We start from the raw sequence: 10,743 nt of genomic DNA on the forward strand, positions 1-10,743 counted from the left end.
CCTAGCACTTCATCCTCAAACCATGCCCCTTCTGTTATGATCACAGATGAGCTCTTCTGGAAAAATTCCTCACACAGGGCCTGAGGATCCCCCATCCCTGAAATTTCCAGGTGATGTCTTTCCCTCTCAAGTGTAGAGTGGAACTGTCAGGACATGACTCCTGTCAATCATCCCTAAGCGATGCCCATGAGCCCCTTCGCAGACACGTGGTGCATACTTGCAGTGGGGAGGAAGGCAGGGAGAGGCTGTGAAACCCTAGTTAGTCTAAAATCACCCTCATTTTCTGTGTTTCTATAATAGACTCAGGAGACACCCGCTCACCAGTATCCCAAATCCAGTAAGCGAGTGGCAATTGTCACCGTGGCTTCCAATTTCTTCCCTGAGAAGTGTAATAAAAGAATCAGATGACACCAAAAGCATGAACCATAAGAGAAAAAGAATTGATAAATTGGACTTCATTAAAATTAAAAACTTTTGCTCTTCAAAAAACACCATTAAGAAAATGAAAAGTAATATCCTGGGAGAAAATATTTGCAAAATATAACTGAAATGACTTGTATTCAGAACATATTTTTAAAAGTCTTACAAGCCAATAAGATAAACAACTCAATTTTAAAATAATTGAGCAAAGACATTTAAATAGACAATTCATTAAAGAAATAAATGGATGGTAAATAAATACATGAAAAAATTTTTAGTATTATTAGTCATTAATAAAATGCAAATGAAAACCACAATGACATACCACCACACCCTCTAGCAGAATGGCTATCATCAAAAAGATAATAACAAGAATTGGTGAGGATGTGAAGAAACCTTCATACATTGCTAGTGGAAATGAGAAATGGTATAATCACTTTGGAAAACAGTTTGGCATTTTCTTAACAAGTTAAATACAAACCCACCTTGTGGCCTAGCAATTACATTCCCAAGTATCCCAAGAAAAATAAAAACTTACATCCACACGAAGACTCACAAGTGAATATGCATAATGGCCCCAAACTGGAAACAACCTAAATGTCCATTATTTAGTAAATGGATAAGCAAATGATGTGTCATGCATGACATCAGGGCCAGCTTCATGGGCATACAACAGTGCAGTTGCACATGGCCCCACACTCAGAAGGGACTCTGAACTTAGGATTCAATGTGCTGTGGTCACCATCTTGAAATTCTTAATAAATTTATCTTGGAATTTGTGTTTTGTAAGTGAAATCTAATAAGACATGCACCAGATCTAGGTACCCAGTGCATCCCAGCATGGAGGTTGCATCACCCTGGGGAGTCTCTTGTCCACTCAGGGTTAGGACAATTGCCCATGCAAAAGGGAAATACCTGGTTCAGCTTCCCTGGTCCCAGCCAAACTACAACATGTTGCTCCAGTGGTTGATGGGAAAGGTAACCAAGCAGTGGGACATGTGTGCATGGTGAGTCACGGGCCCCCAGGTGCCTGTAAGGGTCTACACTCAGCTTGAGACTATCTCCATGCCTGAAGGGGAGAAAACAATACAAAGCAAACAAGTAACACCACGGCAAGCTCAGAACAAGACTGCAAAAGAAAGGAAAAAGCTTTATGCTTTGGTACCTTTAATGACAGTTTTTTCCTGCTTTTTGAACAAGGGACTTGGCATCTTCATTTTGCACTGAGCCTGCAAATTATGTATAAATCCTGAATAAAATACCATGCAGTAACAAAGAGGAACAAACTAATGATACATGCAATAACATGGATGAACCTTAAAAACATTATCCAAGGTAAAAGAAGTCAGAGTCAAAGACTACACATGGCATGGTTTTATTATATAAAATCTCTGGAATAGGCAAAACTATAGAATCAGAAAGCAGTTTTGTGATTATCTGGGACTGACTGTAGGAACAGGGATTGAGTGCAGACAAACCCAAGGGAATTTTTAGGGTAATGGAAGTATTTCAAAACTAGATTGTGATGATAGTTTAAATGTGTAAATGCACTAAAACAAACTGAACCGCACACTAAAGATGAGTAAATTTTATGGCTGTAAATTACACCTCAGTGAAGTTGTTTTAAAAAGAATCCGTCTCATCTCTACTCCCTATAATCCACTCACACATCTAGCCTAGCCAGGCAAGGTTCACAGCATAGGAAACCCCTCAGTCTACACCCAAGGGAACACGATTAGCCATGAGACTGAGAACACCTTAGACAATTGGAGCCCCTTCTGCTGAGGTATTAACAGTGCAACTGATATCTGAGTAGTACGTGGTATTGATTTTTTTGAGGAATCAAGGAAGAGTGAAACTTTATTGACCTCTTGGTCTTTATAGACCTTGAAGTTTCTGTTACTGGAATAAGAAAGAATCAAGAGCAATCTTATTTTGGCAGGTAGAATTCTCTCTGGACCCTGCCCCCTGGTGGTCATGCCCTGTATAATTCCCTCCCCTTCAATGTGAGCAGAATATAGCAAAGGTAAAGGTGTTTTGTAAATGTAATCAAGGTACCTAATCAGTTGACTTCAGTCAATCAAAAGAGAGAGTATCGGCCAGGCGCGGTGGCTCACACCTGTAATCCCAGCACTTTGGGAGGCCAAGGCAGAAGGATCATGAGGTCAGGAGATCAAGACCATTCTGGCTAACACAGTGAAACCCCGTCTCTACTAAAAATACAAAAAAAAATTAACTGGGTGTGGTAGCAGGCACCTGTAGTCCCAGCTACTCAGGAGGCTGGGGCAGGAGAATGGCGTGAACCCGGGAGGCGGAGCTTGCAGTGAGCCGAGATCGCACCACTGCACTCCAGCCTGGGTGACAGAGCAAGACTCTGTCTCAAAAAAAAAAAAAAAAAAAAGAGAGAGGGAGAGAGTACCATGGGTGGGCCTGACTTAATAAAGCGAGGGCCCACTCTAAAGTCAGGGATTCTTCTTTCTGGCTTGAAGAAGTTGGCCGCTATATTGAGGAAGCTCACCTGGCAAAGAGCTGTGTGTGGTCTCTATGATTTCAGAGCACTCTTTATCTGAAAGCCAGCAAACAACTGGAGCCTTCAGTCATATAGCTTCAAGGAAACAAAATCTGCCAATAATCTTGATGAACTCTGAAGCAGATTCTTCTCCAGATAAGAATGCAGTCCAGCCAATGCTTTGACTATAGTTTCATGAGACCCTCAGCAGAGGACCTGACTATGCTGTGCCAACCTCCCAACTGGGAAACAATAAATGCAGTTGTTTTAAACACTGTGCTTGTGATCATTTGTTACACAACAGAAAACCACACATTCAACCATGCAAAGGAAGCACCCTTACCTTTGCCCAACCCTAAGATAGATTGTTACATGTAATGAAGTTCACAGAGCCACCATGATCATGAGAGCAGACTGTAAGTGTGGCAACCATTGTTTACTAAAGCAAACATCAGACTCCATCATCTGATGGCTGCAAATGACTTTATGGGGGAAAAAGGACTGGGTTTTAAAACCAATTTTATCCCATAAACATTAGAATGGGTGGTGGCCATAGCTTAAAAATAGAAAGGTACGTAAAGGAGACTAGAACAATGCCCGGCATACAATAAGTGCTCAATAAATGTTAGCTTACTCTTTATCCACTTGAAGACTTTCTCTCTCTGACTAACCAAAAACACAAAAGAAATGTGCTTTTTTTTTTCTTTTTGAGATGGAGTCTCGCTTCGTTGCCCAGGCTGGAGTGCAGTGGTGCGATCTTAGCTCACTGCAAGCTCTGCCTCCCGGGTTCACACTATTCTCCTGCCTCAGCCTCCCGAGTAGCTGGGACTACAGGTACCCGCCACCATGCTCTGCTAATTTTTTGTACTTTTAGTAGAGACAGGGTTTCACCGTGTTAGCCAGGATGGTCTCGATCTCCTGACCTCATGATCTGCCTGCCTCGGCCTCCCAAAGTGCTGGGATTAGAGGCATGAGCCACTGTGCCCAGCCACAAATGTGATTTTTAACAGTGGCCTTCTATAGACAATAGACTCAGCTTCATTTTCTTATCTGGGGTAGAAGGACTCCCCAGATGGCCATCAAAAGGTGTATCTTAAGCCAGTGACTCACTGATGCTCTTATTCCAGAGCTTTGCATGGTCACTCTATCTGACCCATTGAGAGGGCCCTGTTCTGTACAGGTGAGCTCACCCATATTGGCCAACTCTGATCAAAGATTACTAAGCAGCCAAGAACTGCAGTTACTGCTTAAACTTATAACAAGTAAGTATTCTAAATCCTCTTCTCCCACACAACTAAAGCTTTGGATAAGACTGCTCCTTGAAGAAGATAGTCTAACAGAACCACCAGAGAGTGTCTAGCCATCAAAGAACCAACCAATGCACCATCCCTTCAAAGCGGATTCATTCAAACTCATTCTCCAATGCCAGGGACCCCTTCCAAGTGTCTCTGGAGAAGTAGCCCTCACAGTCACCTGTGGCCTCCTGGGAGTTTCTTAGGATATCACAGAAGGTTCACGGACTTGGGCCAAATATTATTCCATTCAGTTTAGTTCATCTCTATTGAGCCCTGCAGCACACCAAGCCCTGGGCCCTGGCAGGGCACACAGAGTTGAAAGTGGCTTGTCCCTGCTCTTAAGAACCTCAGGCCAGTGGGCAGATGTCACATTGAACAAATATACTTACTCTCACAAAGACATAGATTATGATGGGAGAAAGGAAGGGACTGGGAGAGTGTGGAGGGAAAGGGGTCTGGCTCCAGTTCTCCCTCTCTGGTCCTAAAAGGGAGGTCCAAAATTAAATTCACCTGGAAATGTGTGGGCTAAAGTTAACTTTTGCACTCTCTGGAGAGGTGTTTTCTAAAAACATTTAAAGCAAAACATTTTCAAAATGGGCCTTTATGACATCTATTAAGTAACGCATTTGTCAATTAGAGCTGTCTCCTCTATTCGTTAAAGTTGAATTTTTTTTTTTTTTTTTTGAGAAGGAGTCTCACTCTGTTGCCCAGGCTGGAGTGCAATGGTGCAATCGTGGCCCACTGCCACCTCCACCTCTCCACCTCCCAGGTTCAAGTCATCCTTCTGCCTGAGCCTCCCAAGTAGCTGGGACTACAGGTGCATGCCACCACGCCCAGCTAATTTTTGTATTTTTAGTAAAGACAGGGTTTCACCCATATTGGCCAGGCTGACTCAAACTCCTGACCTCATGATTCACCCGCCTGAGCCTCCCAAAGTATTGGGATTACAGACGTGAGCCACCACACCCGGCCTAAAGTTGAATTTTTAAATCCCCTCTGCAGAATATTCTGCTAGTAATAAGTTCCTGTGCTCTGTGGACAATAATACATTCCTTACTTTGTATTCATGTGATGCTTATCCATGTCCTGCCTTGTGGCATTCCTTTGTATTGTCTTGTTGTTGTTGTTGTTCTTTTTCTTCTTCTTCTTCCTTCTTCTTCTTTTTCTTCCTTCTTCTTTTTCTTCCTTTTGAGACTTTTGAACTTACTCAAAATTAAACACAGTAACATAATGAACTGCCATGTAGCTACTCCTAGCACCAACTACCATCAATCCACAGCCAATTGTGTCCTTTCTACATTCCCATCAACCTCCCTCCTATATCATTTTGAAGCAAACTCCAGATATCACGTCATTTCATCTTACATACTTTATGTTCTAGAGTATGTATGTAGAACATAAAGGGTCTTTCTTTTTAACACAACTACAATACTATTATTATAACTAAGCCAAACAAAGAACAATTCCTTAATACCATCAAATATTGTGTTCTAATGTCTAATCATCTCCCAAATGTCATAAATGGCTGCTAGGTTCTTTTTCTAGTTTGTTAGAATCTGGATCCAGCTAAGGTCTACACATGGCATTTGACTAATATATTTTTAAGTCCTTTTAGTCTACAGGTATTGCCTGTAGTTGTTGTTTTTTGGGTTTTTTTTTTTGTTTTTGTTTTTTCTAGTTTGTTAGACTCTGGGTCCAACTAAGGTCGACAGATGGCATTTGACCAACATATTTTTAAATCTTTTTAGTCTACAGGTATTGCCTCCATTCTTTTTTTATTTTCCTTGCAATTTATTTGAGTGTATTGTCTTTGAGATGGTTTAAATTTCTTGCATGAGAAGAACTGGAGCTTGGAGGAGTTTATGAAATGATATTATAAAAGAAGGGCATTTTTCTCTTTTTCGTATTTGTCTTGTTTTAGAAATATCCATTTGGGAGCTGAAATGAAAACATCCACTTCCTCACTCCCAGTGTACCCAACTGAATATCATTACATCAATACAATCGCCTCAGGTCCATGGTTAGACAACTATTGTCTTCTTGAAAATCAATCCAGGATCCCAAAGGACCAAAACCACTGAGAGAAGGCCCCAGTCCAGAGAGCAACGGACAACAACAGGAGAACTTTTGGCATATTCATTCCGTTTGCATTTGCCTGTTCTCTTTCTCCTCTCTGACTTCCAAGATCCCTCCCAAAGTGTGATTCTACGATCCTCATAGATTCTTAGGACATCTAAAATCCCCAGAAAAAAACTTAACTGCCATATTATTTCAGGAGAATAGAATATACCATATGCCAGGCCAACCCCTTGAGCTTTGATGAGTATAGATATTTGGCCAGTAGTGATAAATGTGGAGAATCTTCTTTTTCCCTTCATCAATCACAATTGTTGGAGTGCTGTTATCTAATTGACACACAGAGATCTCTGCAGTTTTCTAACTTTAAAAGTTTGGGCCAGGTGCAGTAGCTCATGCCTGTAATATTGGTACTTTGGGAGGTCAAAGCAAGAGAAACACTTGAGGCTAGAAGTTTGAAACCAGTCTGAGCAACATAGTGAGACCCTGTCTCACACACAAAAAACTTTTAATATTAACTGAGCATGGTGGTGCATACGTGTACTCCCAGCTACTTAGAAGGCTGAGGCTTCAATGAGCTGTGATCTCACCACTGCACTCCAGCCTGGGTGACAGAATGAGACCTTGTTTCAAAAAAAAGTTTGTAAAAGTCCTTGAGGGGAAGAGCCCAAGCTCATAAGTTTGGGAGGGCCACACAACCTGTCCCAGAGTTCTGCCTAGGAATTGGGAGATGTGGATCCTCACTCAGTCATTGCCACTCATGTATAATTTGGTCTCACACACAACTTCCTCATTTGCTCTGAAGCCTCCTCAACCCAGCCTTCCAGATAACTATCAGCATTCAGTGAGTCAGTACAAAAGAAGAAACACTTGCTATCCCTGGGCCAGAAGATCTCTCTAAGGCCTAAGGGCCCTGATGACTCTTTAAGCTTTTTCTTTTTTACATTCTAAATCTTCTTTGCAAAGTCAGTTCTGATTTCAGTGGCCATTGGAGTTTCCCTCTCTGGAGGACTTTGTCTTGTTTCAGAGCTTGGCACCTGGTCACTTCACTCAGAATTGGGAGCTCTCATCCCTGGCAGGAACCTACCCCTGGCTTTGTCACCCTCTCAACACCCCAAGGCTCTTAAAGCCTTAAAAGGGTCCCAAGTAACTAACCACAGCTCCTTCACCCACAAAGCAGTGCAGAAAGCCAGAGTTGGCTCTATCAAGTAAAGGGAGTCCTGAGTGTGAAAGTCAATCTCTGTGAACGTGAAAGCTGCCCTGGCAGTTCATAAGGGGAGCTCTGAGCTTCCGATTCTATGGGAAGGCAAGATGGCTGGGGCCATCTCAGTCCAGAAGCAGGCTAAGCCTCCCTTAGCCCTCAACGCAGACTTAAAAGAAATAGAAAACACGCAGCCCTGCCCAAGAGGGGCAGTGCACACTCCAAACATCCACTGCAGCAGCTCGCTAGGTTGAGAGGGTTTTGACTGAAACCAAAGAGAAGGCATTGTGGCACACACTCCTTGGAGTGTTACAGTGCCCCTCCCTTTTCTGCAATGTGTCCCCTACCATCCCCTCAAATCTTTCTCCCTGTTTCTGCTTCCCCCCAAATCCTATCAGTTCCTCCCCATGTTTCAAGATCTAGCAAGATCCAACATAAATGGCGCTACTCTCTCAGCATTCCCTCCTCTAAGTTCCCTTAGCAGTTGGTTCCTATTTCTAAGATAGCTTTTAATGTGCTGTAACATGGTTATTTGTTTATTCACCTGCCAATCTCCCCAGGGACCATGACTTATTTATCTTTGCAGCTCCCTGGTTTATCCCAGAGCCTGGCAAAAGGAAGGGACTCAACAACTGGTGACTGAATGAAAATGCAATACATACTCTCTGAAGGAGCTGCAAGTTTTGATAAATATTGGAGATGGATTTTCTCAAAGCTCTCATTTAAGCTAAGATACAAATTTATTTCCAAAACTTCTCCCATCATACTCTCAAATGTTAAAGTATATTCCATTTGGCTATCATTTTTCATTTCACTGGGATGTATTCCTCATTGAGAGAAAATCCATTGATAATATCTTGATAGGTAATTGGACAATAGGGGGAACCTATGCACAGAGTAGACAACGGAGAAACCAAGAAACACTTTTAGATGGAAAACAATTCTCAGTTCAATCAGAAAGTGGATGAATGATCTATGAGGGATATGGTAGAAGACAGGGATAAAATGTTTAAGCAGATGACCACCAAGGCTCCAGCCAACACTCAGGTTTTAGAACCTTAGGAAATCAGAAGTGTTTTCATCTACGACATTGGTTGACTGGCAAAGACCCCACAATGTCTTTTTCAGCAACGTAGTGTTTCACATGCACTCAGAGGGCAAAGAGAAAAAAGGTTTGCTCCTTGTTAATTACAATGATCTTGCCTTGATGACAGTAAGAGAGAAATACCCGCTTAGTAAAACAAAACCTTGCTGCCTAGAAAGCTGCTAAAAGTGGACACAAGACCATGAAGACAAGAGCCCTGAGTGAATTATAGTTGTTTCCTTAACCCAGGTGTTTTAAATTATTTAGAATTTCATTTAGATGGGCACATTACAGAATTATATTCACAAATCATCGTGAAAATTATAAAATGTCTTCCAGCCCCTCCGGCCACAAAAGAAGTACCATGGAAGGTCTGTCAAGAATCCCTTTGAAGGGAAACATCAGCCTCCTCACCCCTCCAAATGAGCTGATGGTTTGTTAGTTTATTTAATATGCCATGGTCACCTAATCACCTACTTCTGCTATTCCAGCCTTGATTTTTCAGATTTATATTGAATCAGTTGCATCTGCTTTTCATACATACAACTCATTTACTTTACAAATGAATTATGAATAAGTGTATTCCAGGCTCATTTACATAGCTAAGAGAGGGAAATTCATCCCTGTGTTTGAAAAGGGAGAGTACAGTGCATGCGCACCAGATGAAGACTCCTCGAGGGGACATGCTGGATGAATGCCATTTATCTTTTGCCAAGATCTACACACACCACATCCTTCCCAATCTGGAAAAAGCCTGTCTTCACTTCTGAGCATATCACTTGTGTATAAAAACTTTAGGCCGGGCACGATGGCTAACGCCTGTAATCCCAGCACTTTGGGAGGCCAAGGCCGGTGGATAACAAGGTCAGGAGATCGAGACCATCCTGGCAAACACTGTGAAACCCTGTCTCTACTAAAAATACAAAATAAAAGTAGCCAGGCGTGGTGGCGGGCACCTGTAGTCCCAGCTACTCAGTAGGCTGAGGCAGGAGAATGGCATGAACCCGGAGGGCGGAGCTTGCAGTGGGCAGAGATCGCACCACTGCACTCCAGCCTGGGCAATGGAGTGAGACTCCATTTCAAAAAAAAAAAACTTTAAGTGACTGTGCTGTGGCTAAACAGTGTGTAATTCAGAGAAAACATAAAACACATTGGAATTTAAATTTCAGCCACCTTTTTAAAATATGCTCTATCTTCTTTCTGTTGTTTGCTCTGAGCACTAGTTTCAGAATGGAAACATTTTAACAGGAAACTCAACCTAATGGACTTTGGAGGAACTAAAATGTTGAGAAAGGCTTAGAAAGTGGACATTCGAATAGAATTAGATGGGCTAAACTGGGTGCCCAGCTCACCGGGAAAGTTGTGAAATCAGCAGATCCCTCAAACTCACTGTAATCACCCCCTGCTCCGTTTCCCTCCCTGGAGATGATTTTCAGGACCTAACACCAGCATTTCTTTATCTATAGTGCCATCTGGTGAGTACATGCCTTCACTGTGGTAACACATAAATCACTGGAGCCTACAACCTATCAATGGCCCTTCCAAGCTATCAGGTAGACATCAGTTGGCATTTTCCTGGGGTTTAGATCCTGCTCAGTGGGAAGGATCTGCGTCTTTAGGCCCAACATCTTAGAAGTGTCCAGCTTCATCTGGGGACTCAGTGTTCATGAGTTTGCATCTTACATCTAATTTGCAATTCTAAAGTGTTCTAATTTGCACAGAGGCACTTCCATGGGGCAGGCAGTGTCCCCAGCAGAAGCCTGCTGACCTCATGCTCTGGACTAGAGAGCTACACTGTCTCCTAAGAGAAAGTGCCCAGCACTGCTCCTGTCTCATCTGTGTTATCTTCTATTATGTTTGACTTTCTGTTTTCCTCCTCCCCTTCCCATGCAGTGTCTGTCAAAGTCTGTTCATTACAGGTCCACAACCTAACAAACATTCCCAAACCAAAACAAGACTTTGCCCATGCCCTCCAGAACAAGCTTGCCAAACACAAGAGTATCTTTCCTTCTATAACGCCGACAGGCATGTTTGTTCTTTGAAACTTAATGTTGACTTCAAAAGACAGAAGGAATGGGAATTGGAAAGGAATAATTCTAAATATGCCAAATAGCAGCACAATATAATTAGACTCAAACCACAGCCCCTCTCAAGCTGC

This window comes from Papio anubis, chromosome 4 (assembly GCF_008728515.1).
Source record: "Papio anubis isolate 15944 chromosome 4, Panubis1.0, whole genome shotgun sequence".
Classification (NCBI taxonomy): Eukaryota; Metazoa; Chordata; class Mammalia; order Primates; family Cercopithecidae; genus Papio; species Papio anubis.